Genomic DNA, 26,521 nt, shown 5'->3' with positions numbered 1-26,521 from the left:
GCTAATTTCTGGGAGCCCTCCAAGGGAATCCACAAACCCTGGGTGCCTTTAGAATCCCCATGATGTTGGAAGAAAGGGACGCAAAATTGGCGTGGATACCTTATGTGGTCAAAAAGTTACAGGGGCCTAAGGGCACAGTACCCCAAATAGCTAAAAAAAAAGGGGAAAGGGCCTAGCAGTGAAGGGGTTAAGATAACATATTAGTGTTTGGGAAAGAGCATGAAGGAGTGTTAATGAGAGTTTTGAAAAATTTGCAGGGATGAGTATTGACTATCAAGCATGACAAATGCAAAATTTGGGTGGAAGGTGTGGAACACTTAGGCCATTGGTTGAATCAGCAAGGAGTGGTGCCCAAATTGAAGATTGTAAGGGCTATTGAGGAAGCACCACCTCCACAGAATAAAGACCATTTGAAGTTGTTTTTAGGACTTGAGGAGTACTACTCCTGCTTTTTTCTTATGTTAGAGACAAGACAGTAGGTATGAGAAGACTTTCTCTCAATAGCCTTACCCTCAATTGCCTAATCTCAATTCTGCTTGTGGGAATTGGGGTCGATCTGCTTACCTTCGGAGCTGTCCCTTCCACGTCTCCTCTCATGGGGCAAGCTGGAGGATGAGGCTGATGACGCTTCCTAGTAACACCGGGACTGCCACCGTCGATGGAACTCTGACGATGCTCCATGGGCGGAAACTGAAACTGTTTGTACTTACCTCGGAGACGGAGTACCCTTGGCTGTTGCCCGGTGGAGCTGTCCTATGCCGCTATAGAGGAGTCTGGTTCTGGTTCACCCCTCGGCCGTCACCTACCCAGCCAGACATCAGACATTGTTTTTCACATTTCTTCTTGGTTTATCTGTCTTGCACACTGACTGCTTGGTTCCCCCGATGGACTTTCCCCCTTCTGCCTACCTTGACTCTATCGGCATTCCCCTCCCCTGTTTCCCTTTCCCTCTCTCTGTTATGCCACGCGCTAGTAATGCATACTACTGTGTGACTGTGGTTTCATCATGTGCTCCTATGTGCTATTCGCAAGTAACTCTTGTTGTTACTATGCAATCACTGTGTAAATTATGTAAAATTGTTGTAACTTGCAACTCGCTGTTCCTTATATAAAGCGCTCTGATACCTCCGGGCCTACCCAGCGCTATATAAAACTGAATTAATTTAAAAAAAATATGGTAAGGAATGTTAAATTTGATTGGAGTGAGGATTGTCAGAAGGAGTTTGAGTTAATCAGAAAATGCATCCTGTGAATTGTTCGGTATTACTTCAGTACCACGGCGGGGTACCGACGGAGAGAGTGGGCCTCCGTCCCTGAGTTGTAACCAGGTAGAGGTGGGTCATCTTATCCTACAAATTTGGATAAGTTCCAGTAATACGGAACTATTCACAGGATTACTGGTTTTGTATCACTGTTTATTTCTTTTATTTCTTTTTCAAATCCACAGCAGCAGCTTTGTTTTTTAATTCTGGTCCTGATGAAAGCCTGGATACTGATTTAGATCATAAAGGCTGAAACATGTGGACCTCTTTATTCATCTTAGCAGTTTGAATTTATAGTGCTTTGCACTGCTTTTTAACTCTGCCAGTTCGGACACGTTAATAAAGAGTCTTTTGGTCCTCACTAGGTAGTTATGAATTCACTTTCAATCACAATTTGCGCGGCACCCTCACGACACCCTATTACTCACATATGGAATTTTAGCATCCTCAACAGCTAATGACAATCTGAAAACATCTCAGAGCTCCTACCTCACAGTGAGAATTGTAGCCCTCAGTGGGACTAGGCTTTCCCACTGGGAGGTGAAGCCCATATGATGAAGCATGCCACCTATGGTGGGTGAGGGCATTCGTCCTAAAAGGGATTGTTCCCCCCTTGGAGCTTTATAGAATGACGCAGATTCACTTCTTTCTTCTTTCTTTTTTCCCAACCTGGTTTCATGCTAACATAGACCCAAGATGTTTTGTGTTATGGGAGTAAGATTTCTGCCATATTGTAACCCTGAGCAGAGTATGCAGAGTGGGGCTCCGTGGAGTTCCACGGAGTTAAAAAAACTCTGTGGAACTCCACTCCGCCCCATCCCCACAATTAAAAACAAAAAACATTTACCTTCTCTTCTGTCATCTGCAAGTGCACGTGAGGAGGAGGATGACGGCAAAAAAAAAAACATTGTCAGGGAGGAGGGAAGCCCGCAGACAACAGAAGAGAAGGTAAGTCGTTTTTTAAAAAGAAAATTTGCAGGGGCTTACTCGGCTGAGGGGCATACTCTGCTCTGCCACAGGGTTGGAGTTTTGTCGCAACTTCGCATACCTAGTTGGCAATGCTCCGCAAACTCCCCTGGCATAGCGGAGTACTCAGCCCAGGCTTACCATATAGCAATGGTGTTCTTTGGATATGTGGAGAATCGAGTAGAGCTTTAAATAAGAAGGGCCTCCATACCCCTAGCAATAGCATTGACAGACAACTTATCGCTCTCATGTCAGGTCCCAAAAGAGTGTACCTACCTGATTTACCTTTAGAGGTCCGACATGGAGACAGAAGCGTGACACGGCTTCCTGGGGGCTGACTCACCTCAGGCCTTTCAGAGGCCGGGACCTGACAGAGGGCATTATCATAATCCTCATAGGTGTCCCGCTCCGAGTCCCATCTCTAACTTCTGCCACTCTCCCTCATGTTCCTGTAGACCCACCAGAGATGGAGCTCTGTCAAAGCATCTGAGAGTTGGGTGGGCATGCTGCATGTGAACAAGCAGCGCCCAGCATGCTGGTTCCACTAGGGAGGGATACGGTTCCTTTTAGGGGGTGCCGCCAGCCCCGGCTTCCCTCTTGGCCCTCCTCACAGCAACATCGAGAATGCCTAATCATGTTGCTGGTATTGGGGTTCTCGACACCCCTCCTGCTCTCTTTGAATTCAATGTGCGCAATCATAGGATTCATTTGAGGCGAGCCACCATGGTAGACCTCACTCACTTGACGCACTCTAACATAGTGCATTCCAAGTTCCCACCATATAGAACGGTGATAACCACTAGACCACTAAGACCACAAGAAATGTGTATGCGCGGAGGCGGGCGCATGCCAGTTTTGCAAAGATTACCCAGAGACGGCAAGGAGGAGGAGGAGGGCAGCTCAAGGATGCCGCAGTACAGGTAAGTGATTTTTATTTTACAGGGATGTGTATTGACTATCAAGCATGACAAATGCTAAATTGGGGTAGAAGGTGTGGAATACTTAGGCCATTGGTTGAATCAGCAAGGAGTGGTTCCCAAATTGAAGCTTAAGTCTAATTCATTGTTAATAGGGGGGGTGGAGGCAAGTGGCGGAGCGAGCCGAGTTCCACTGAGTTTGTTCCCAAATCCGTGGACCTCTGCCTAGTCCTGCTATGCCAACTATGCCCAGGGTTAATCGTAAATGTTCTTTGAAAAAGTGCAAGATGTGTTAACGGCCTGAACTACGATTAAACAAGGAGAACAAACATTACCAATACCAATATCCCTGGCTTTAATGTGATAACACTTCCAAACTCAGTCATGCAGAAATGTTTTTTTCACATGCTTGCCCATTAACGTCATACCTATTGGTTTGACAATGCTTGCTAGTGACCCTGGTGGTCATGGTTTAGGATTTCTGGTGATATTAGTGATGATGGGGTGATGGTGGGGGTATTGGTGGTCCTAGTGTTAGTACTGGTATTGTTGTTGGTGTTGGTATAGATGGCTCTTGTATTAGTGGTAGAATTTGTGGTGTCGTATTGGAGGAGCTTTTAATTGTGATATGGCGGTGATACTGGTGACATTGATATTAGTTGATGGTAGTGATGGCAGTGTTGCCATTCATTCTGGTGATGTTTTTGTTTTAGGTATTTATGTTGCTATTGGTTGTGTTAATAGTTATATAGGTGGTGATGATGGTGGTGGTACTGGTGACATTGTTGTAGGATTGGTGGTGACGTAAATACCATTGGTAATGATGGTGGTACTTCTTGTTGTGGTAGTATCATAGCATTGTTAAGGAGAAACATAAACATTTACCGATATTAAAAAAACATTTATTTTTGCCGTTACACGTGTAGGTTTAGGATATGTGATTCTATGCATTGATTATTCTTGTCTAGTACAATTCGCATCATGAAATATACAAAATCCAGTCATGAAGCAGATAAGAGAGAATGCTTTTTAAAAAATATATTTTTTATTGTTCTTTCACATGAATTGGTACTGATTACAAAAATCTGAAGGCGTAAGCAACCACATTGTGTACAGCTGCGTCAACATTGAAACAACCTCATTGTGAATCTACATTGCTCACATCTCTCAAGTGCCCCCCTTCGTATGCATACAACAATTACAATTATCTTAGAGTTACACTAATTGTGATTGGCTCCATTAGTCACTCAGGTCCTGATCCTATTCTTCGAGCGTTGGAGTACAGATGTTTCCTCTGAAGGCATTCCACCTCCCCCTCACCCGTGTCCATTTCTTGGAGCACCTTCTATGGATAAAAACTGCCTTCTCCGCCACCATTGCTCTATTCATGTCTAAACACCACTGTCTATGTGTGGGGAAATGCGCTCCCCAGTGCTGAGCTATATTACGTTTAGCCAGCATCATACCAAAGTCACCCAGTCCTGAGCCACATGATTGAGGTCTGACGGCTCCCAAATGTTAAGAAGACATCTCTTGGGTTCTGGGGGGACAGTGGCCCCACAAACCTATATGATAGTATCCATGATAGCCTCCCAGTTGTGCACAATCTTGGGACATTCCCACAAGGTATAATAAAAGGTACTTGGTGACCGCAACCCCTCAGACATTTCGAGCTGTCGGTTCTTCTTATTCTGTATAATGTCTGTCTTGTGTGATATGTTCGGTGCAATATTTTGAGCTGTACAAGTTGTAGTTTGGAGGGTAAGGCTACTTCACGTGCGGACGCAGTCCGTTTCATCCAGCCCCATCAGTTTGGCCTGCCATTTGCTGCAGAGGGCGATGTTCGGATCCCGCCAGTTATTTATAATTCTACGATAAGTCAAGGAGATGGCCTTGTTGGTCAGGTAGTCTGTCAGTAGTCTGTCCTCAAGTGGTGAGGACACGGGGAGATCGGTGCCTGGTGGAATGGCTTTTGTGCGAGCATGTTTGATCTGTAGGTAGCAATAGAGTTCCGTCTGAGCCATCCCGTAGGTTTCCTGCAGTTGGGAGAGTGAAAGGATCTCGCCTTTTCTCCACAGGTCCCCAAACCTTAATTTACTTATAAGGTCCCATCTGGCAAAGCCCTTGCTATTGCGGAGTCTACCTATGTGTTGGGTGTCCCAAAGTGGTGTATGTTGCGATAAGACCCCTCTCAGCCAAGGGCACGGAGCTTCGTGAACTAAATATGTATTGTGTGTGCAGTTGGTCCTGATAGTGTATGTTTACAAGATTTGTCGTATAGTGCCCTCAAAACACCTTCAGTACCAAGAGTGTGTTTGTCCATGCGAAACACAGGGTCATCCTGTGGCGCATGTATCTATTGGTGTACCACAATAAGCTGCGAGGCCCAATAGTACGTTTTAATATTAAGTAGGGCGATTCTGCTGTCATACCTGCCCCTTACCAATTTATGCTGGGCTATGCGGGCAGGTTCCGCCCCCAGAGAAGATTACTTACTTCTGCGTCGATCGCTTTGAAGTAGGAGTGGGGAACCTGGAATGGAGTATTCTGCAGGAGTGCCATCATTTTGAACAGGGAGGCTCGACCCAGGTGCATTAGTGGTAGCGAGTGCCAGTGTTTAATTTATTGTCGCAGCTGAGTCTTTTCAAGGGCTCCAAGAGGTTGTTCTCGATGAAGTGTGCGGGTTGGGAAGTGATAGATATTCCAATGTATATAAACCCCCTATCTGCGACTTGTATCATGCAATCTGGCAGCAACCATGGAGACGAGCCACTAAGCACGTAGAGAACAGACTTGGCCCAGTTAAAAGTATAGCAAGAGACCCTCCCATATGACACACACATGTCCTATAGTACAATTATTGATCGCCGGGGGGATGCCATATACAGTAAGATGTTGTCAGCATATAGGGAGATGAGATCCTCCCATCCCTCTGTCCCCTTAAGCCCGCTTATCATTGGGTCCCTCCTTATCCAGGCTGCCAAGGGTTCCAATACTAAAGCAAATAGAAGGTGAGACAGTGGACAGCCTTGTCTTGTTCCGCGAAAGAGGGGAAAGTCGGCAGAGACTCGCCCATTTACCACCACATGCGCCAGAGGTTGTGCGTATAGAAGTTGGATCAAGCACAAAATTTGGGTCCAAAGCCAAGGTGTTGTAGCACTGCAAAAAAGAGAGGGCCATTCAACTGGTTTGAAGGCCATACGTGCGTCCAAGGAGAGTATGGCAGCCTCTTCCTGGATAGTGGAAATGCGGGCCATTACACTATCAAGGCCCAGCATAAAACCTGATTGGTCTGGGTAAACTAGGGTTGTAAGCTATGTTTGGAGCCTAGTGGCCAGTGCCTTTGCTAATATTTTTGGCCTCTGCATTCAGCAGCGAGTTTGGTCGATACGATGAGCAGTTCTGAAGGGGCCAGCCGGGTTTCGTAATCGCTACTATTGTCGCCGTGCGCTGATCTTTAGGGAGTGTACCCGCCTCAAGGCTAGCTTCATACGTTTTGAGCATCTGTGGCGCGAGTTTACATGCTGCTTTTTTATAGAGTTTGATGGGGATGCCATTGGGACCCAGAGCTTTCCCTGATTGGAGCCCACTTATAGCTAGTGTTAGTTCATCAGGAGTCAGGTCCTCCTTCAAGGCCCGAGCTTCGTGGGGTGCAAGTTTGGGCATCTGTATGTCGTGAAGGAATGCAAGGTTCTCTGCTAGTGTGGCCGTGGCTTTTGGAGTGTATATTGTTTTGTAATGATTTGCCAAGCATTTACCTTGGCCTGCGGGTCATCCCTCCAGCCAGTCATGGGCCTCCTCAGGCATCGCAAAGATCCATGCTTTTCCGTCCGCTACTACCCGCAAACTTTGCTGGGAAAAGCATTAGGTAGCTGAGTTCTCGGCGTCGGAGTTCTTTCTTCACCTCCAGAAAACTCTGTCATTGCTTGGTAACAACTGCCGTAAAGTCCGGGAAGAATAAAATGACCGAGTTCTCTAGGCACAAATTGCGGAGCCACCCATGGCATTTGTAGTATTGCAACGCTGTCACAGAAGTTAAAGATACAGGCTAAGATAGGTCTTGGGGGGCCCCGGCATGGGTCTGTCTCCCGGCACTCAGTGGGCTTGTTCCACCAAGAATGAAATTGGAGAGTCCTCGAGGCTGGAGTTGGGTTTTGATAAGATCTTCAACAAATACATTTAGTGCAGGGCCCCCTTCACCTTCCGGCATGCCTATAATTTGAACATTGTTGCCTTGGGAGTGGCCTTCCTGATCATCAAGCATAGCCGCTATTAGCTTGTTTTCTTTTTCAAGTTGGCGCACTTGTCGCTGTAGGACAACAGCATCAGCAGAAAGAGTTGTTGTAACAGTTTCAACTTCGGTCACTCTAGCAGCCATTTTCTGGAAGTCATCCCTCAGGAAGGAGATGTCTGTAGATATCTACCCCACAGTAGTCTGGACCTTACCAAGGACGGACATTGTATTCTGCAGGATGACCTCTGCCTGGCCCTCGAGCACTGGATTCTTCTCTTGCATGGTATTCCGTTCTGCCAGGTCTGGCTGATCTTTGGCATAGGCATATTTGTCCAGTTTAATTTGCTGTGCTGTGTGTTGGCCCCGGGCCCCCATTATGGCCAGTCCACAGGGGTGTCCCAGAGGGTGAGGTAAGTGTGTGTCAGTAATTGCCGCTGCCTGCCTTGTGACTGTAAGCCACCCGCAGCCTTTCGGGTTTCCAGCCGTGGATCCCTAGCTGCGATATAGGGCGATGCCCCTGCTGAGACTGGACCCAAGTGGGGTGCATATGTAGTCGGTCGGTTGGCAATGTTCAGGTGATAGCACTATACCGCAAAGCCTTCGAGGACTTCCACAGTTTAGTTATTTTGTGTAACAGTCTCACACATCAGATGTCCACACTGTGCACCCTCTCACACCTCTATTGTAGCCAGTCCTCTGCAATGCACCTACTGTATCCGTCAATGTGCAGCCACACCGCACCAATGTCTCTAAATACCTCTGGGGCCTGAGGCAAGGGCGGCACCCCACCAAATGCTTCATGGAGGGCATTCATATTCCTGTCGCTGTCTCGGATCAGGAGTCCTGCAGTGCTGATGCTGCTCGTAGCTCTGGGGCGAGGTCAGTCACAGCAAGGGCTCAGCGCCGCATAGCTCCGCCAGCCCTCCTCATTCCCCACGGATCAAGGAGGTTATCTATTATGAGCGCCACGCCTTGAAGCGCAGAATTAGCCAGTTCTGTCCTTTTTTCCCGTTGTGCACAGCGTGCGGGTGCTCCTCCGCTGCTTCGCCGGCGCCCTGCCTCCTCCTGTGCCGGTTCTCAATGTCACTCGAGGTCCCGGCCTCACTCGCTGACCTAGGCCACATCCCGAAGACATGATGCAGGGTCCACGCGTTGCACTTCCCGGTTCTTAGCGAGGGACCTAAAGGCACCCCAGGGTGTCCGACGTCTGGACCGAGGTCTCTCGTTACATTGCTTGGACGGATTACTGCTCAGATCGTTGGGGATGGCTCGTTGTTCCCAGAGCCTCTCTAGGCAGCGGCCATCGAGCTGGGCTGCTAGCCATGCCTCCACGAATGCTTTATTAATAGAATTACATGTATGTGCTTTTCCTAAATAATCATCTCTCTGGTCTCTGGTAGAGCTCTTTCACTCTCATCACAATTATCAATGCCTCATTGACTCAACACATATTACTAGAAGCTTTCAAAATTGATTAGATCCTTCCACCCCTAAAGATACCTACACCAAACCCTGATGACCTTGCCAACAACCTAGCCATCACTCACCTATGATCCTTCATCAAGGTCATTGAAAAAGCAGTCACTGGTCAAAGCCAAAATCACATTAATGTTAACCTTTTTTTGCACAGTTACCAGTCTGCCATCAGATTATACTGCAGAATGAGACCTCTACTTTACACTTCGTAGATGATGCCCATGTGACCAAAGATCAAGGAGATAAGTGCCTCCTGATATTTGTGGATCTCTTGATTGCCTTTGATAAAGTTGACCATCCTACCCTCATACACAGCCTGAAATCTCAAATGGGATTCACCTGCAACCTGCAATGTCTTTCACTGGCTCTACTCCAACCTTTCCAAATTAGTCCACTATGTTCACATGAGAACTTCCAGAACCCAAAAGATCCCTGTCACCTGTGGAGTCCCCCAGGGTTCTGTAATATCCCCTATATTCTTCAATTCCTACATGAAGTTACTACCCACGGAGAACAGCATAAAGATTCACCAATATGCTGGTGATACTTAACTCTACAAGAAACTCTCATCTGCTTCAGAGATCCACTCCTCAAGAATTGCCTGCACATCGCCTAGTCCTGGATGTCCAACGCCTAAGACGGAATTTCTGTTGTTTGCTGTGAGTAGCACACAAGAACCAGTACAAACCTGGCTCATTAACAATAGCTGTGATGGCTTCAAGCCTCATCTTTCCCTGAATTTCAAGTGACTTGGATTGACTGTAGATATCAAACTTACCGTCAAGGAACACATTGAAAAAAAACAAAGATGGCCAGGTATCAGCTTTCTCTTATAAACACAGATAAACCGTCTCTTGCAAAAAGCATCTTCAGAACTGCTTTTTAAGCACTCACCTTTTAGAAATGGGATGATTGTTAATGCCAGGCTCCATGGACTTCCACACTCCGCACTTGCACACCTAATAGCATCCTATGTGCAGCAGCATGTCTAGTCCAGGGATGAAACATGCTCAGGGAACTCCATTAGCTTCCCTTGGCACCTCATACCATCTTCAAAACAAGCTGCAAATCCATTACGACTAGCACCCAGGCCTATCTTGCAGACAAGCTCATCATCTCAGGTGGTTCTCAGCAAATTAGCAGCCAGGACACCATTAGATTGTGGACTAAGAATTGTTAAAACGAAAAAGTAAGATAGCAGGCCTTTTATCTATACAGCCATGATCTGGAACAACGCCCCTGGATCCATCAGGACTACCCCAACCATGCTCCAATTTAGCAAAGAGTTGAAGATGCTTCCTTTAAAAAAACAATATCACAACTCATTTACAGTGTACAAACCAACTTCCTCTCTATTCACTCGCTGACTTTATTTTTTTCTTTGAACCTGCACAAAGCTCCACAGTCTTTTTGATAGGCTCATATTTCATACTTACATACAATAATTTAAGAAGCCTCTGTGCTGAAAACAGGGTTGGACTGGGAAAGAAATGGGGCCCAGGAACCAATTAAAGTTCCCACCTGTTAGCAAACCAAAGAGCTAAAAAAGGGGCCACATTTGAAAATCAGAGTAATTTTAAACTTGTAAAGACACTCTGCAAATTTGTGTTTGTAAGGTATGAGTTACTGCATGCATTTGTAGTTGCTGCAGGCAATATTTGTGGTAATATCAGAGAAATCAACAGTAAAACCCAGCCCACCAGACCATAAAACAGTACCACAAATATAACAATAGCCCATACACTGACTGTGAGACTAGCCCTGTGAGCCTTGACATATTGTCCTATAGGCCAGGTCAACCCTGGCTAAAAAGACAGCGTTATGATAAGAAGATGAAGTTTATGTTGTAAGGGGTGAACTTAAAACACATCCATAGCAACGTAATGCATAGCAAATACATTGTATCATTAGGAAAGCCTACGTGTGCACACATCTTTACTTTGTGAACTAAAGGTGCTGCAAACCCAACAACATGGTTGTTGCAAAGTCATCTTGTGCCCTGGGCGCCCCCAACTTTTTGCTGACTGATACGGGTGGTAACTGACTCTGACTGACCCTGTGCTCTGCCTAACTACGCCCAGGGCCAGGGCTATGCTGAGAGAGACACATTAGAATACAGTTAAAACACCTACATACACCAGGGTACACAATGGTATAGTGGGGTACACTTGTGATTGGCATGACCTCCCCTATAGACCCCTAGTATATAATAGGGCAGGGGGATTGAAACTACCTAGAATACCCCAGTACCCTGGGGCATGGCAATTTAGAGGCCAGCAGCATTTTTCTGCACTTGCATGTGTGCACTGCTGAAGCCTGAGGTCAGTTTAAAAACAACCCTGGGTGCCAGGATTGCTTTTAAAAAGTAAATCTTGCCTAAACTCGACCTTGCTGTTTGGGGCACTTAAAAATGGATAGCCCACAATGTAATGGCATATTAGGGACCCCCAGGGTCTCCACTAGGTATTCCAGTGTGGGGGGGCAGGTATTTATAAGGTAGACCCTTATAAAATCAGTTTTTATATGCCTGGGTAAAGTGACATTTCCCATTTTACTCCCCACATTGTGGTAAAGTGCTGCTCAAATTCAACTTTGATGCTAGGAGCACTGTGGAGGAAGAATCTGCAATATTTCTACAGATTCAGAACCCCTAAAGTCTCCCCTAGTTGCACATGGGGTGGGGCTTCTGTAGATATAAGGCAAGTACTTATAAAATATGTTTTTGTAAGTCCTGGTGCTGGAAAAATGGCCCAAGTCATTTTTCCCATTGCAAATCCCCTGTTACATAGGTTAACATGGTAGAAAGTTATTGATTAATAACTCTTGATAGGAGAGGTATAGAACTGCCATTCAAAGACTTCCCAGAATGGTATTAATAAATCAAACAACATCATATTGTTGAATTCCTCCTAAAGTGTACATACAAGAAGTTATAAGACTTTCTTGTTTGTAAGTCCAAATTCAGAATTCCAGTGGTCTACCCTGATCGGTCAGACTTAAGTGGATTAGCCAGCCTGCCTTGTGGAGTTGATAAAGAGCCCCTGGGGTTAACCAGCCCTGCTAGCAGGGCAGTGTGCTGATCCACAGAAATGCCAGGCCAGGGGGAGGAGTGGTAAACTATGTTCTTCAAAGAAGAGAGTAGAGACCAGTGTCATTTACAGCTCTGAACTTCCCACCTTAGGCAGATGGCAGGATTAAGAAAGGTATGAGCAGATGCGGGGATGAGAGTCTAAGTAAATGAGCCATCCTAGGGGTGTGTTTAGCCAGCTCTTCCCTCCTTGCTAGAAAATCAGTCATTATGGATTTGGAAGATTTGATTAACTCTGGGACAAAATAATGCCACGTTCCACAGGATGTGGTCATATATTGGAGGAGTTACCCTGCTCCCATTGGTCAAATGTGACCTCCTGCTTGACCCAGAGAACTAGAAATAAGTATCTGGGAGAGGCAGAGTCCTCCAGATTTGCTGCTTGAAATTTACTGAAGGAAAAAGTGCCCTGTTGAGAAGTTTTGCCGTGCAAAGATTTCTAAGGCCTGACCTCTGCAGACTGCACCATCTGAAACTACAGCCCTGTGGAGTATCTTGCTGGAAAAGAACTAAAGAGTGGACTCCCTGAAAGCTACAAGTTAAAAGAGCCCATCTGGAACATCACCAACTAAATCTATTCCTTGGAGAACCATCAGTGGATTTGTAAGGGTTTTGTACCAGTGGGTTGTGGGAACTGAAGTACTCAACTTTCATGGACCATCTTGGAGCTTCCAGACCCTTGGAGTGAGTTTGAGACACTTTGGGACCCCTTGAGGAACTTCAGGAAGAAGTTCAAGAAGTTTGGAGAACTTTGGACTAACTTTGAAAAACAAAGCTCAATAGAGGGACCGACTCAACCTGGCCAGCCAGGCCGCCTGCCTTCAACTGCGAGCTGTCAAGCCAACAAGGTTGGTCCTGCTAAAAGCTCCATTGCTACAACTTGACCGGGACTAGAGAAAATCTGAAGGCAGTGAACCCTCGCCAGATCCGGCTACATGAGGAGCATCGAGAGCCCTGCGAGAAAAAGCTCTAGAAAAGTTTCTAAGTCCGCTCGTAGAAAAGGTGACCGGGAGCAACTGCGAAAACCAAGACGCCTGCCTTCCATCGCTGCCGGCCTGGATTCCTGGTTTGCCCTGCTGAAGAGATCTTGAAAAATGTTCTACGTCCGCTCCAGGGAAGTTGACCCGGACCTTGTCACAAGTCAAGCCAGCGAATCCTCACCGAATCCGGACTTGCTGGGAGCTTCGAGGGGCATCAAGGAGAAAAGCTCCAGAAAAGTTTTTAAGTGTGAAGGTAGAAACTGAGACCGGGACCTGCCGCAAGCTGTAGCCGCTCTGAGCTTCATCGCGCCCGGCCTGAAACTTTGACTTTGGCCCGGTCTATCACGAGCAGGTATCACAATAGTGTGCTATAATCTTCTAAGTGCTATATTTTATTAAATCTTTGAAAATTCATATCTGCATTGGATTTTTGTCGTTTTGGTGTCATTTTAAAGATAAAAACATTTCCTATTTTTATGCATTGGTATTGGATTTATATTATGTGTGGTGTCTTAATTATTTACTGAATTGGTGTTTTTAAATGCTTTACATACCTGTCTCTGAAGTTAAGCCTGTCTGCTCGCAGCCACGTTACCAAGGGTTGAGCATAGGAATAATTTTCAAAGACCTATGCTGAGTCCTACCATGTGTTAGTGGCTTTATTGCCAGTGTCAGACCTAGATTTGCCCCTACCAATAAGCCACTTTCCAACAATGGTATAATAGAAACAGCATAAAACAAATAAAAGTGAAAGTGTAAATGGTGAATTTCACTGTATCTTTATGACATGGTAAAAAATGTACACTGCACATAATTCCTAACAAAAAAGACACAAATCAGCACTTAAAATGTCATGGTGTCAGCTAAGTAACTTCCTCAAAGATTAATCATTGGCATTTAATTTCAGGCTAAGCATAATGTTGCATTTGCAGCCTAACTAAAGGAAAACCTCATGCCCCTTAACCATAAATTAACGGGAACACCGATAGGAGAGGAGAATACAACTATTCATGAAACAGCCATATTCTTAATGAATAACCCATCCAAAACGTGAACAAGATTAAAGAAAATGGTGAGGTGGAGGGCTAACCCAAATCTCACAACTTCTCTTTGCACTTCATATTGTACTGATCTGCAGGGATGATGACATGAGGTCTGCCAGATAGCTCGCTAGACCGAACTAGTTAGCCTTCTTACTTCCATAAATATATTTACCGTACAGAAAGATATATTACTAACACGTTACCCTTATAAGTTAGCGGCCATGTGACTGTTTACATCTCTTGGTATAAATAAATATTGAATTCTACAAAAAATGTTTTACCAGTGACTATTTTACATATGTTCCCAGTATAAGTAATCGATGGCCAAACCTTTTAAGATCATCCGTTAACAACAGCTTTGATAATTATGCTACAACCCAAACTCTGCAGAAGAAGTGTCAGCTCACTTCCTAAGCAGCTTCTTGCCTGCCCAGGCTAGTTATCTTCATTAAGCTTGCGCACAAACCTACCTTCTTTTCCCAAGCACGCAAAGTTCATCATCACAAAGTGTATTTCCGACACAGGCCTTAATAATCATTCATCAGCAATACAGTATCACAAAAATATCATTATTAGAGAAAAGTCTAAGCCAGTTTTATAAGGGATAACATCTATTATCTGCGGTGATATATGTAGCTGCTTTTCTCTTATCTGCTTTCCAATCTTCCAATATTTTGTTGCAGGAAGTATTAAAGGTACCTACATAAATCGTTTACACCAATGTACAGCTTCTTCTACAGTTCTTACAGAGTTGTCAAGTATCAATAAGAGGCGTTTTGATCTAGGTCATCATGCACTGTAAAAAATAATCATAAACCCACCTCTGTGTTTACTATTTCGAGGTAAGGCTCTATGCTTAACCTCAATTACAAAAATAAACTTTTATTTGTTGTCGGTTCTAGTTGGTCTAGATATTTTTTCAAATTCCCAGTTTTTTTTGCTACAGTGCCAAAATGTCAACAAACCCGGACTAGGCTGGGTTAAATGTTTTGATTGTGTCTACTTAAAAATACTCCTGGCTGTCGCAAAACTGACCTTTTAATAATGATATCGTGCTGACCAAAGCTCACCAACGTTTTTCTTTTCTGCTTGAACCAGTCAATCAAGCAATCAATCAATCAGTATTTGTAAAGTACCTTAATCACCACAGGGGTATCCAGGCAATGTTTGCTTTTCGAACATCCAGGTCTTGAGGCTGCTCCGGAATTCAGTGAGGTAGGAGGAGGTTCGGAGGGTTGGGGAGGTTGTTCCAGGTCTTGGCAGTGAGGTGGGAGAAGGAGCGTCCTCTGGCACAAGTACAATGGATTCAGGGGATGGTGGCGAGGGCCATGGAGGCCCAACGCAAGTACAACCCAAGTAGTCCATGAGTTGGTGGTTATGCGGCTTTCTCCAGCACCTTGGTCATGAAAGGGAGAAGCAAGATGGGCTGATAGTTCGCAAGGTTGGATGCGTCTGCTGTGGGGTTTTTCAGAAGTGGTTTTATTTTGCCGTGCTTCCATGATTCCAGAAATGTGGCGGATATGAGCACAGAGTTGATGATGCTGGTAAGCGGGGGTCCGATCTTTTTGTGTCCAAGGTTGAAGGCGATGTGAGGGCAGGGGTCAGTCTTAAGTCTGTAATGGATGAAGGGCATAATGGATGTTGTAGTTTTGGAGTTGAGGGGTGTCCTTTCGGTCAGGCAGTGTTTTGGGAGGATGGTGAGAGGAGCTGGGAGGTCCAGTTGCAGTGGTTGGGGTTCAAAGTTCTAGTCGGTGTTGGACATCTTGGTGTGGAAGAAATCAGAGAGAGGGTTGCAGAGTGACCGTTAGGGCTGGATGGTTTTTTCGATAGCATCTGGGGAGGAGAATTCTCTGATGATGTGCAATTGTTCTTTGGTGCAGGTGATGGACTTGAGATGGGTGGCGAGTGCTGCTTTCTTTGATTCTTTGATTGTGTGGTGGTAGGATTTGAGGGCTCTTTTGAAGGCGGTGCGGTTGCCTGGGCATTTACTGATGCGCCAGCATGTCTCTAGTGGTTTGCATTTCCATTTTTCTGCTTTGAGTTTGGGGGTGAACCGTTTGACGTGATTGTTGGTTCTTCTGTTTTGGAGGGTTTCGATGGGTGTGATGGAGTCAGCGTTGGTGGTGATCCATTCCGAAAGGTGGGTGGCAACTTCATTGACATTGTTGGATGTGCATAGGGTGGTGGTGTTGGGGGTGATCGTCCACTGGGATTCGGTGATGGTGAGCTAGCTAAGGTGGGGAGTGGTGGTGCGGTCGTCAATCGGTTGACAGCGATGGTGAAATGGACGATGCTGTGGTCCGTCTGTTGAGTGCGGTCATGTGGCTGAACAGGATTTTGTTGCTGGACATGAAGATGGGGTTGAGGGTTTGGCAAGATGTGTGAATGGGGTTGGTGATGATCTGTTTGAGGCTCAGGTTGTCCATTGAGTCTAGCAGAGTGGCCGAGTTGGTGTCCGAAGGGTCTTCGAGGAAGAGGTAGTATCTGGACTCCAACTCAAAAGGGGGCGATGACTTTGGGTATGGAGTTGCAGGAAGGCTGTCACGTCCTGGTGGTATGTAGGTGAGCTTACCTCTCATGGTTGAGGGTGCATTGCCTTGAAGATGAGGTATTGCATGTTGGGTGAGTGGGGGTCATCGGAGGTGGTGAGCCTGATGGAGTTCTTGTGGATGATGGAAAGTCCTCTTCCGGGTCTGGTTGGACGGTCCCTGTGGGTCATTTTGTTACCGGTTGGAATGGCGGTGGCTATGTCGGAGGCTGGAGAATCCTAGAGCCAGGTCTCTGTGAGTAAGACTATGCCGGGGATGGCGGTGGTGACGGTGTCCAGGAGTTCGATGGTGTGCTTGGCCATTGAACATGCATCGAAGCTAGTGGTTGATGGTCTTTGTGGAGAGCCGTTGTTCCATGGGGGTGCAGGTGTAGTAGCAGTGGTGGCAGTCTAAAACTCCTTCTGTGTCTGTAGGTGACCAGGGGCAGCAAAGGGTGCTGTGGCGCCCTGGGTCCAATCCTCTGAGGGTGGAACTGGTGTGGTGGTGGATGTTTAGAGGATAAGGGGTTCGGCGCTGGGTGCGGTCGGAGCACAGATGGGCGCAGACGGACTTGTCTTTGACATGCCTTCGGCACCCTCTGTGGTCACGCGGGAGAGTGGGGTCCCGTAGGACTCAGGCATGCTAATGCCGCGTAGCTACCGGCTTATTGCAATATCTCACATGGCACCTCTAAATTTCGCACTTTTGCGAAGCCAGAGCACCACAGAATAAAACAGCCCTAACTCTCAATTTTGTCAAACATTAGTTTGTAACTTTAGAAGTCTTTACTGAAAGATCTACAACACAACGACAAAATGAATTCCTTGCTGATTAGTTGCTATAAATGTGTTTAGATTCAAAGTTCAGAGCCCTTAAAGCGGCAATAGCCACTTTTCCTGATATTCTTTAAGTGATGCCGATTCAGCATTGCCTTTAAACATGTAATTACATATCTTCACTGGGCCTACATTATTAAGAATAAAAGTAGCTTTTCAGTCTGGGCTGCTAATTGGCACTTTCTTTTTTATTGCCACAAACAGCCAGTTAATAATAAAATGATAGTTTGGTTAATCTTTGCTGGAAGAAGAGTATTTGAATATTTGATCCATATACTGAGCACTTAATTTTTGTTTAATTATTTAATAAACACATTTGTAATCCAAGCACCTGGAAAAAAATTGAAAAATTACTGCAGCATTTGCAAACAATAAAATTATTACATTTTTGCCTGCCGATTGGAGACATTCATTGTGACCTGCCTCCAGTAATAAATCAAATGGTTTATAAAAAAGAGAAAAGAGAGCAAGGTCAATTACACAGCACTGTCTACTCCAGTAATAGCGAAATCATCTGTCGTTTCTTTCTTCTTGCCCCATAATTTCCAGTGTACAATGCTTTGATTGCTGATAATAGATAAGATAGAACATTCGGTTTTACTGAGACCTTTTTGCAGCTTAGACCACGAGCACCGCGTAAGATTGTTTTTAGGTTTACATGTTACAGAAACTGACTTTTTACTATTAACTTTAAAACAATTAAAACTGTGCGATTAATTGTTCAAATTCCATGCTAGAAACCTACCAGTAAACGCCCGTAGTCATTGTTTGCTTTGATCCATCCTTCAAATCTGCACAAAAGTAATTTTCCCATAGATCTTTTTTGCTGTGTCGAAACGACTTATTGGTGAAAAATGTTCTAGGTTCTTTTATAAAACTTGCACATGACATGCTCCTAACAAGTACGTATTTGACATAGTTAAAAAAGTCCCAAAATAACAATATATTTTTAGAAGAAGTCAATTAGCTCCCTCTCAGTTCCAAGCACACTCTCTGTAATAGTGGTGCCTGATAAACCTCACACAATTGGAATTGGAACTTTTGTCTCACCCACATCATTATTCCTGTCCCTTAAGACAGCCAGCTCAAGCTGAGGGAGCGGATTTTGCCTAATGGCTGGAGCACTAACCTTGAAGCTGGGGAGCCGGTTCGAGTATCACCAGGGACACTCAACATCTTGCAATTCTGGGCAAATCATTAAATCTCCCTGTGCCTAACAAAGTGAATGTGTCCCTCTGTAATGCAACTGGTGCTCATGTAAAGCCCTCTAATACCTTTGGGTCTAGTTTTCGCTGTATACAACTTTAAAAATGAAAAATCTGTCCGTTAGGATGCAGCATTGCATACCATACTCCACAGAACCAATCCTTGCTCAATTTTGGATTGCTTTTGCTACATAAGGGACATGTGGGAGGGAGTGTATGAGGAAATATATTTTTGGAACCTTTACAACTTTTATGGGGTGTAATGAAAGAGCTGAGTTTGGTTGCTGTTTGGTGAGAGTGCTGGTAGTATTTGTGTCATGCATAATTGAAACACACATTAAATAACTTAATGTAAACAAAATAACATTAGTAGTAGAAAAGGAAGAGAAAAAGACACAAGAATAAAAGGAACAAGGGAAGAATACATAAAGCAATTCAAATACCACTGATGTATAGAAAAATATATTTCACATTTATTATAAATATACAAGCTCAAAAAAGCGAATAGCTGTTTTACATAGCAATATATCACATAGAAGACCAGACAAGTGGCAAACAACAAATAAATCTGTTGAAAAAATGGGGGTACAACATATACTGAGATTATGTGGCCTCCTAGAATTTTAAAAGCCACATATGCGTCAACGGCGTTTCAACCGCTAATCAATTGTGCGGTCATCATCAGGACCAGGTAAGTCATTGAGCATCATAACAGTCTTTCAAGAACTGTTTCATGAAAGACGGAAATTCGATGAATTCATCAAGATATCAAGTATATTAAAGGCAGTATCAATTCCGCTCACATAAAGCTGGCTGGAACCATTCCAATCGGTGCCAGAGATATATAAAATCTCCTGAACTGTTGTTAGGATTATTCATTTAATAACCCTGGTTCAGGTCTGCGGGTTGCCCCTGTGGTTGTTAGTGATGCATAATTGAAAAGCACCACCCAGTCTTTGCTTCATTTATTTTTGTTTTATATGAGACCACATCAGTACAGTTGGACTAAATGTGTATGTATAACTCCAGCCAACTCAAGTAATCTCTCCATAACCAATTATGTAAATGTAAATGTAGTTGAGCTTATATAGCGCACAGCTACCCGCAAAGCAGGTGTCCCGGCGCTTGCTTAGGGAACCCTTCCTGATATTCCCCTGTGAGATAGCAGGGTATCCACAGGGTGAAAGTCAGGCATCCCGCCGCGAGGGGCCGTTGTGGAGATTAAGCAAGCTGTTGCCCAGAGTCGCAGAGTGTGAACCCGTGAGTCGAGGAGGCACCGGGGTGAGAATTATCGAGTCCGTGGAATTTTTAGCCCAAGACCCGCCGGGGCAGGGAAATGAACCCTGGTCCAGGACCGATCTCAGATTCCGGGTCTGCCGCCTCTAACCCCTGAGCCACACTTCTCCACAAGATATAATTATACCTCGTTGTAAACATACTGGGAAACACCCAATTACATCACATCCCACACAAACACACACATGCAGAGCTGTATACTTAAATCACATGTTACAGTTTTATTTTTTTTGTAACTTTTTTTATTACATAAAACACAAAAAGAAAACACATCAACAAACAGTCAAGGCAATGTTGCAATAGTACATCCATTAGGCTCGTGCTCAAGGAGGACGGGAGACACAGGACAACAGGAGAGAAATTCTTCGAATGTAGATAGGGGGGGGAGGCAAAGGCAAAACTGCATATAAACAACACAATGTACCACAGCTAGAAGGAATACAGGTCAGGGCGATTGAGAAGGACTAGGAATTTCTGTGAGCGGGGGTGTACAGATATCTCCCCGGTATGAGTTCCACTGGTTCAAAATCTTTCCCCATTTCCTGGGCCTGCCTCTTGCTATATATACTGTCTTCTCTCTGAACATGCACCAGTCCACACTCTCTTTCCAAGCAGACACTGTAGGCGGCCCCGGGGACCCCCACAATTGTGCAATATCCCGTTTGGCAACCATATTAGCAAGAGTCACCCACCGAAGCTGCGACACGTCATAATCATTCGGACCCCATACATTCAACAAATGTTGCCGGGCTTCTGGCATCATCACAACACCCGTTACTTCACTCATCACATTGTGTATACCATGCCAAAAACGCACCACCTCAGGGCACTCCCATATTATATGGAGATAGATACCAAGGAGACCACAACCACGCCTACACAAGCCATCCGTGGAATAACCCATGTGGACCAGACGGGGGCCGGTGACATAGATTCTGTGGAGAATCTTAAGTTGGACCAAACGGAGGCGGGCCGGAATCGCGACCTCCCTGGGAGAGGAGATCGCGGCTTGCCACTCCTCATCATCTAGTTCAATACCATCCGCAATCCAGGTTTCACGAAGGCGATCAAGCAAACTCGATCGGTCATTAATCATCTTTTTGTAAAACAATGAGATAGTACTGTCCGGCACATGACCATCCAATATATGACCTTCGAGGGGGGAGGATTCCGGAACATCACTACCCACGGGAAACACAGAATTCAAGGCATGGCGTACTTGAACATAACGGAAAATTTCCCTGTCACTCAGCTTATATTCCGCTTGCAAATCCGAAAAGGTCTTCACCCCTCCTTTAACCCAGAGATCACTCACTTTACTAATACCAATCGTGTCCCATTTATCGAATCCCTTCGTCTTCCATAGACAGCCCAATTTTGCGGAAGCATAAAGCGGAGTAGCTCCTGTTTGTCTGTCACTCCAGCCCATAGCTGCAGTCGCGCTATGCCATACCCGCACGGCTATAGCGGTAGGTCCCGAAAGTTGTAAACGGGAGGATCTCGAATAAAGCGCCCTATAATAGTCTCCACCCGGGAGCAGCAACCTATCCATTTCAAAGGCCGGATTCAGTGCCGGACCATACATCCCATGGTTGATGGCAGCAAGTTGGGAAGCCCAATAATACCTACGAATATCCGGAAGTGCTATGCCGCCATCATACCAGGGAAGTGTTAATTTCGGAAGAGCGATGCGCGAACGTCCGTCCCATATCAATCGCCTCTGCAACGATTCTACCTCCCAAAAATATTTCGTCGGGATCATGTCAAAACTATTCTGAAGTGCATATAGAAATCGTGGTAAGGACATCATTTTAAAAAGGGCCGCTCGCCCCAAGGGAGACAACGGCAACCTACGCCAGCGCACCACATCCGTCCGCAACCTTTGTAGTGGGGGAGTATATTACGTTCGTAGCGAATCTCAGGATCCAGCGAGATAAACACACCCAAGTATTTAAAACCGGACTGTGCCAACTGGATGGGGCAGCCCCGCGGTAAACGAGGTACATCTCCTGCGAGCACATAGATATAGGATTTTGACCAGTTAATAACGAGGCCCAAGTTCCTCCCGAAGGAGTTAAGCACGTCAAACAACACGTTAAGCGATTTTTGGGGAGATGTGAGGTACAATAAAATAACATCCGCATATAGGGAGATACGATCTTCAAATTCCGGGGTCCAACGTATGCCCTTCAGTGAAGGTTCCCAACGTAGCCAGGCGGCGAGTGGTTCCAACGCAAGCGCAAAGAGAAGCGGGGACAACGGACAGCCCTGCCGCGTGCCCCTCCCGAGCGCAAAAGGCATGGAGACACGACCATTGACCACCACCTGTGCCATTGGTGTTGCATACAGGAGTTTGACCCATCCAATAAAGCCATCGCCAAATCCAAACTTGGCGAGCGCGGCCCAAAGATAAGACCATTCAATTGTATCAAAGGCCATCGTGGCGTCCAGGGATGCCAAGATGGCCGGTTCACGAAACGTCGGGGCCCTCGCGAGAACACCATGTAAACGCCGTAAATTTAATGCCGTGTTACGAAGAGGGATAAAACCCGACTGATCCGGATGGATCAGGTCGCTGATCACCGTAATCAGACGATTAGCAAGTAGCTTGGCGAGAATCTTCGGCTCCGCATTTAAAAGCGAAATGGGTCTGTAAGACGAACAGCGATCCCGTGGTTTGCCCTCCTTGTGGATCACCACAATGGTCGCAAGACGCTGATCCCTAGGGTGGGAGCCATTTTCTCGCGCAGCCAAAAACATATCTCGGAGATAGGGAGCCAGGGTATCAGGGCGCAATTTATACAATTCTATAGGAAGACCATTGGGACCCAGAGCCTTGACAGAACGAATGGAGCGAAGCGCGAGAGCCACCTAGTCCACCGAGGGCGCGGCATCAAGGCTATCCCGATCTGAGTCTGATAAACACGGCAATGCTATGTCTTTAAGCAACAATTGAGAATCCTCTTCAGGCCTGTTAGACACCGAGGTGTATACCTCTCGGAAATAGTCAGCAAAACATTCAACAATTTCAACAGGGTCCGTTACACTCACACCATCCAATTTCTCAATCACTGGAACCACACAACTCGCTCTCTCCTTTCTGTCTAGCCAGGCAATCAATTTTCCTGCTTTATCACCCACATCATACAAACGTCCCTGCTGTTCCCTACTCATCATCTTGGCCGCATCAGTGACCATATTTTTAGATTCCAACTGTTTAAGGTGGAGAATATGCAATGTCTCTCGAGTCACATCTCGCTCCAATGCAGTCTCCAAGTCTGTAATTTCTGTCTCGAGATGAACAGTTTACTCATTCCTACATTTCTTGGCACACCCGATCAAAGACAATGCCTGTCCCCTGATAACAGTCTTGAAAGCTTCCCACAGCGAGACCGGTGAGGACACAGAACCCACGTTTTCAGCAAAATACAGATCAAATGATTTAATCAATTCAGTGCGGGTTTTGGGGTTAAGAAGATGCCAGGGGTTAATCTGGGCCATCCTTCCCTCAGCGCCTGTGTTAAAATTAAAATTAAACCAGATAGGGGAATGGTCTGATATACCCCGAGCCAGGTGTCTTATCTCCCCAATCGAAGGGGACAGGGCAGCCGGTATCAAAATATAGTCCAATCTGGAAAGACTACCATGTGCTCCCGAGTGGAAGGTAAACTGGTTCTGCACTGGATGCATTAGCCTCCAACAATGTACAAGCCCCAATGTGTCCAGAAAGTCACCCAACCAGGAGTGCGCAGCAGGAAGGTCTCTGGGCGGATAGCGATCCGCTCTGCCAGAGACGACGGAGTTAAAATCACCACCCAATATCAAAACACCCTCAGGGAGACCTAATACCATCCGCCCCAAGTCAGCAAATGTCATGGATTGTAGGCCAGGAGGAACATACACCGACACCAACGAGACCGTTTTCCCCTCCCACCGCCCAACAAGTGCAACATATCGACCCCTAGCATCAAGGACCACATCATCAACCTCGAAGGGGAGGGAAGTCCTAAGCAATATACCCACCCCTCTAGAACTAGATGTAAATCCAGAATGGGCAACAAGACGCTAACCCCGTCTATTAAGAGCGTAGCAAGTATTCCCAATCAGGTGCGTCTCTTGTAGCAAAACTACATCAGGCGAGAGGCGCCGCAAAAGTTGCAAAACCACCCCTCTCTTTATCCGGTCACCCAACCCATTCACATTCCAGCACAGTACCTTCAACCCTCTACCCCCATCCAAATCCACGATGCACTCCCATCTCAAAACGAGCATCACACCAATGTCAAAAAAAGTGAAAGTTCTTTGCCTTGAAAAAGAAGAAACGAAAAACCCCAACACATTTTCCTCCCTCCCCCCCATGTTCCCAATGCAACTCCCCCCACCCTGCACCCCTGCACAGACTCAGAAGCCACCCCAATTTGCAGTGTGCCTGTCGCCCTAACAAATACAAACAAACAACTAATCTACACAAAGGAACCCCAGAGGAGGAAGGGTCTCGTCAACCCCGCGACCCCCCAGGATACGAAGGGAATGATCAAAGAAGTCAGTGAGCCGCATCCGTTCAAGGTGAAAAGTATTCCGGGCACAGACGCCATAGTCATTCTTGGTCCATTAGGCCCCCGTCGGCGCCACCAGTATGGTCCTGGCCAGCACGACGAGCCGGTAGAGTGTCCAACCAATCACTCGCTTCCTCAGGCCGAACAAAGAAGAATGTTCGATTGTCATGTTCAACACGAAGTCGGGCCGGGAACAACATCGCATATTTTAACTCCATGTCTCTAAGCCGCCGTTTTACCCCTTGAAATCCCATTTGTTGCTTCTGGACCGATTGGGAGAAGTCCGGATAAAAGTTCACAGTAGCGTTCTCGAACTGCGTAGAACCGCTTGTCCGTGCCGCCTGCAAGATGGCGTAGCGATCTCTGAAATTGAAGATCCGTGCGATAATCGGACGGGGGAAATCCGGGCTTCGCCTGTCCCCCCGGTACCCTGTGTGCGCGTTCAATGGCAAAGAATTTGCTCAGGCCCTTGGGTGCAAGATGATTGAGGATAAGGTCCTCCACTCGAAGATCAGTGGAGAGCGAACTAGATTCTTCCTGGACCCCAATAATAGGCACGTTGTTGCGCCTCGCACGGCCCTCAAAATCCTCCAAGCGACGAGCAAAGAAATCATTGGCAGTTCTAAGGTTGCGCACTTCTGTTTGCAAGTCGGACACATCCGTTGTGAGGCTGGCTGTTTTTAGGTCAAGGGACTTCACCCTTTCGTTCGTCTTGGCCAAATCAGCTCGAATGAGGTTGACATCAATGGCCACCGTATCTAGCTTCAAAGCCAGGGTTTCATACTGTTGGCTAATAGAGGACTTGATACCTGCAATGGCGCCCATCACGTCCTGTAGCGTTAAGTCCGCCGATACAGCAGGGTCATCGACAGCCTCCTCCCGGGTCTTAGGTGTGCCACCGGGGGATCCTTTAGGAAGTGTGTAGCGGTGCATGACATTCGTCTGGGTTGAGCCTCCTCGGAAGGTGGTCTTGACTTTCCGTTTTTCACCCTCGGGCTTTCCCGTCATGGCGAGCCGGGTGTCCCAAAGGGAGGCTTGGGATCTAGTCCGAATGGCTCCTTAGAATTCACCCACACTAATACCAGAGGCAGAGTTAAGTCGATTTAAGTTCACAGCCAAACTGTCGCTATCTCCGAGCCCAATGAACTGGCATAGAAGTCAGCCCAGTCAGCCGTCACCCCGCAGAGGGAAGACGGTGCGCAGGAGAAACGAAACCGAAAGTGATGTGAGGTTGTGAACTGATCCGTGCCAGCCGTTGTTGTTGAATTACAACCTGGGTAAAGCCACCACTCAAGGCCCAGGCGGTTCCATGGAGAAGGCCACAAACTGCAGGACGGCGTAGCTCGGGGACCCTACATCCAATTTCGACCCAGAAACCTGCTAGCACATCAGCTGGGCTGTGTCTTCAATGATCTTCCATCAAATCAGGATATTGTCCAGGATTAATGCGGGAGGCGGAGAGGGTGTCCGGGAGCCCTGTGCTCACGCGACCATCACGGATGCGCGCGAAGCTCCTCCTCCGTTACAGTTGTTTTTAACTGGAAATCTTCACTTGAATATTTGCTAAAATGATAAAGTGTTGTAACTGTGACACGTGGTTAGTTCATGATTAGTAGAGACTTTAGGGTTATTAACAGGGTAAGCCCCTCTGTTAGACCTGGAGGTCTCTAGGTGGCTGGGGTAGGTACCTTAGACCAAAGAGAGACCTTTATTTATTTATAACGTTTTACATAGCGCAAACTTAATCCTGAAGGATATCAGAGCACTTTACACTTGAGGAAATGAGGTAACATAACAGTACGAGAGTCAAATAGGGAATATCCAATACACTAGTGTACATAGAAGACTCAAGATAGGCCTTGGCTAGAAGTATAATGTGCTATGCATTGAAACAGAACGACAAAGGGGAGCCAGTACAATAGTAATGAACCAGAATGAAGTCCTTTCTTGTAGTGTGACGGATGCGCAATAGCTGACCTCCGCTCATCTTATGAAGGTAAGAACTTGTTCAAGAGGAATCATTTTGCTTCCCATTTGAATTCAGCCTTGGAGGAGATTCTCCGGATTTCCAGTGGGAGAGAGTTCCGGATTTTTGGAGCAGATCCTGAGAAGGCTCGTTGACATGTTCTCTTTT

This window comes from Lissotriton helveticus, chromosome 9, assembly GCF_964261635.1.
Source record: "Lissotriton helveticus chromosome 9, aLisHel1.1, whole genome shotgun sequence".
In the NCBI taxonomy this organism is placed as follows: Eukaryota; Metazoa; Chordata; class Amphibia; order Caudata; family Salamandridae; genus Lissotriton; species Lissotriton helveticus.
Note: the sequence above shows the minus strand (reverse complement) of the source record.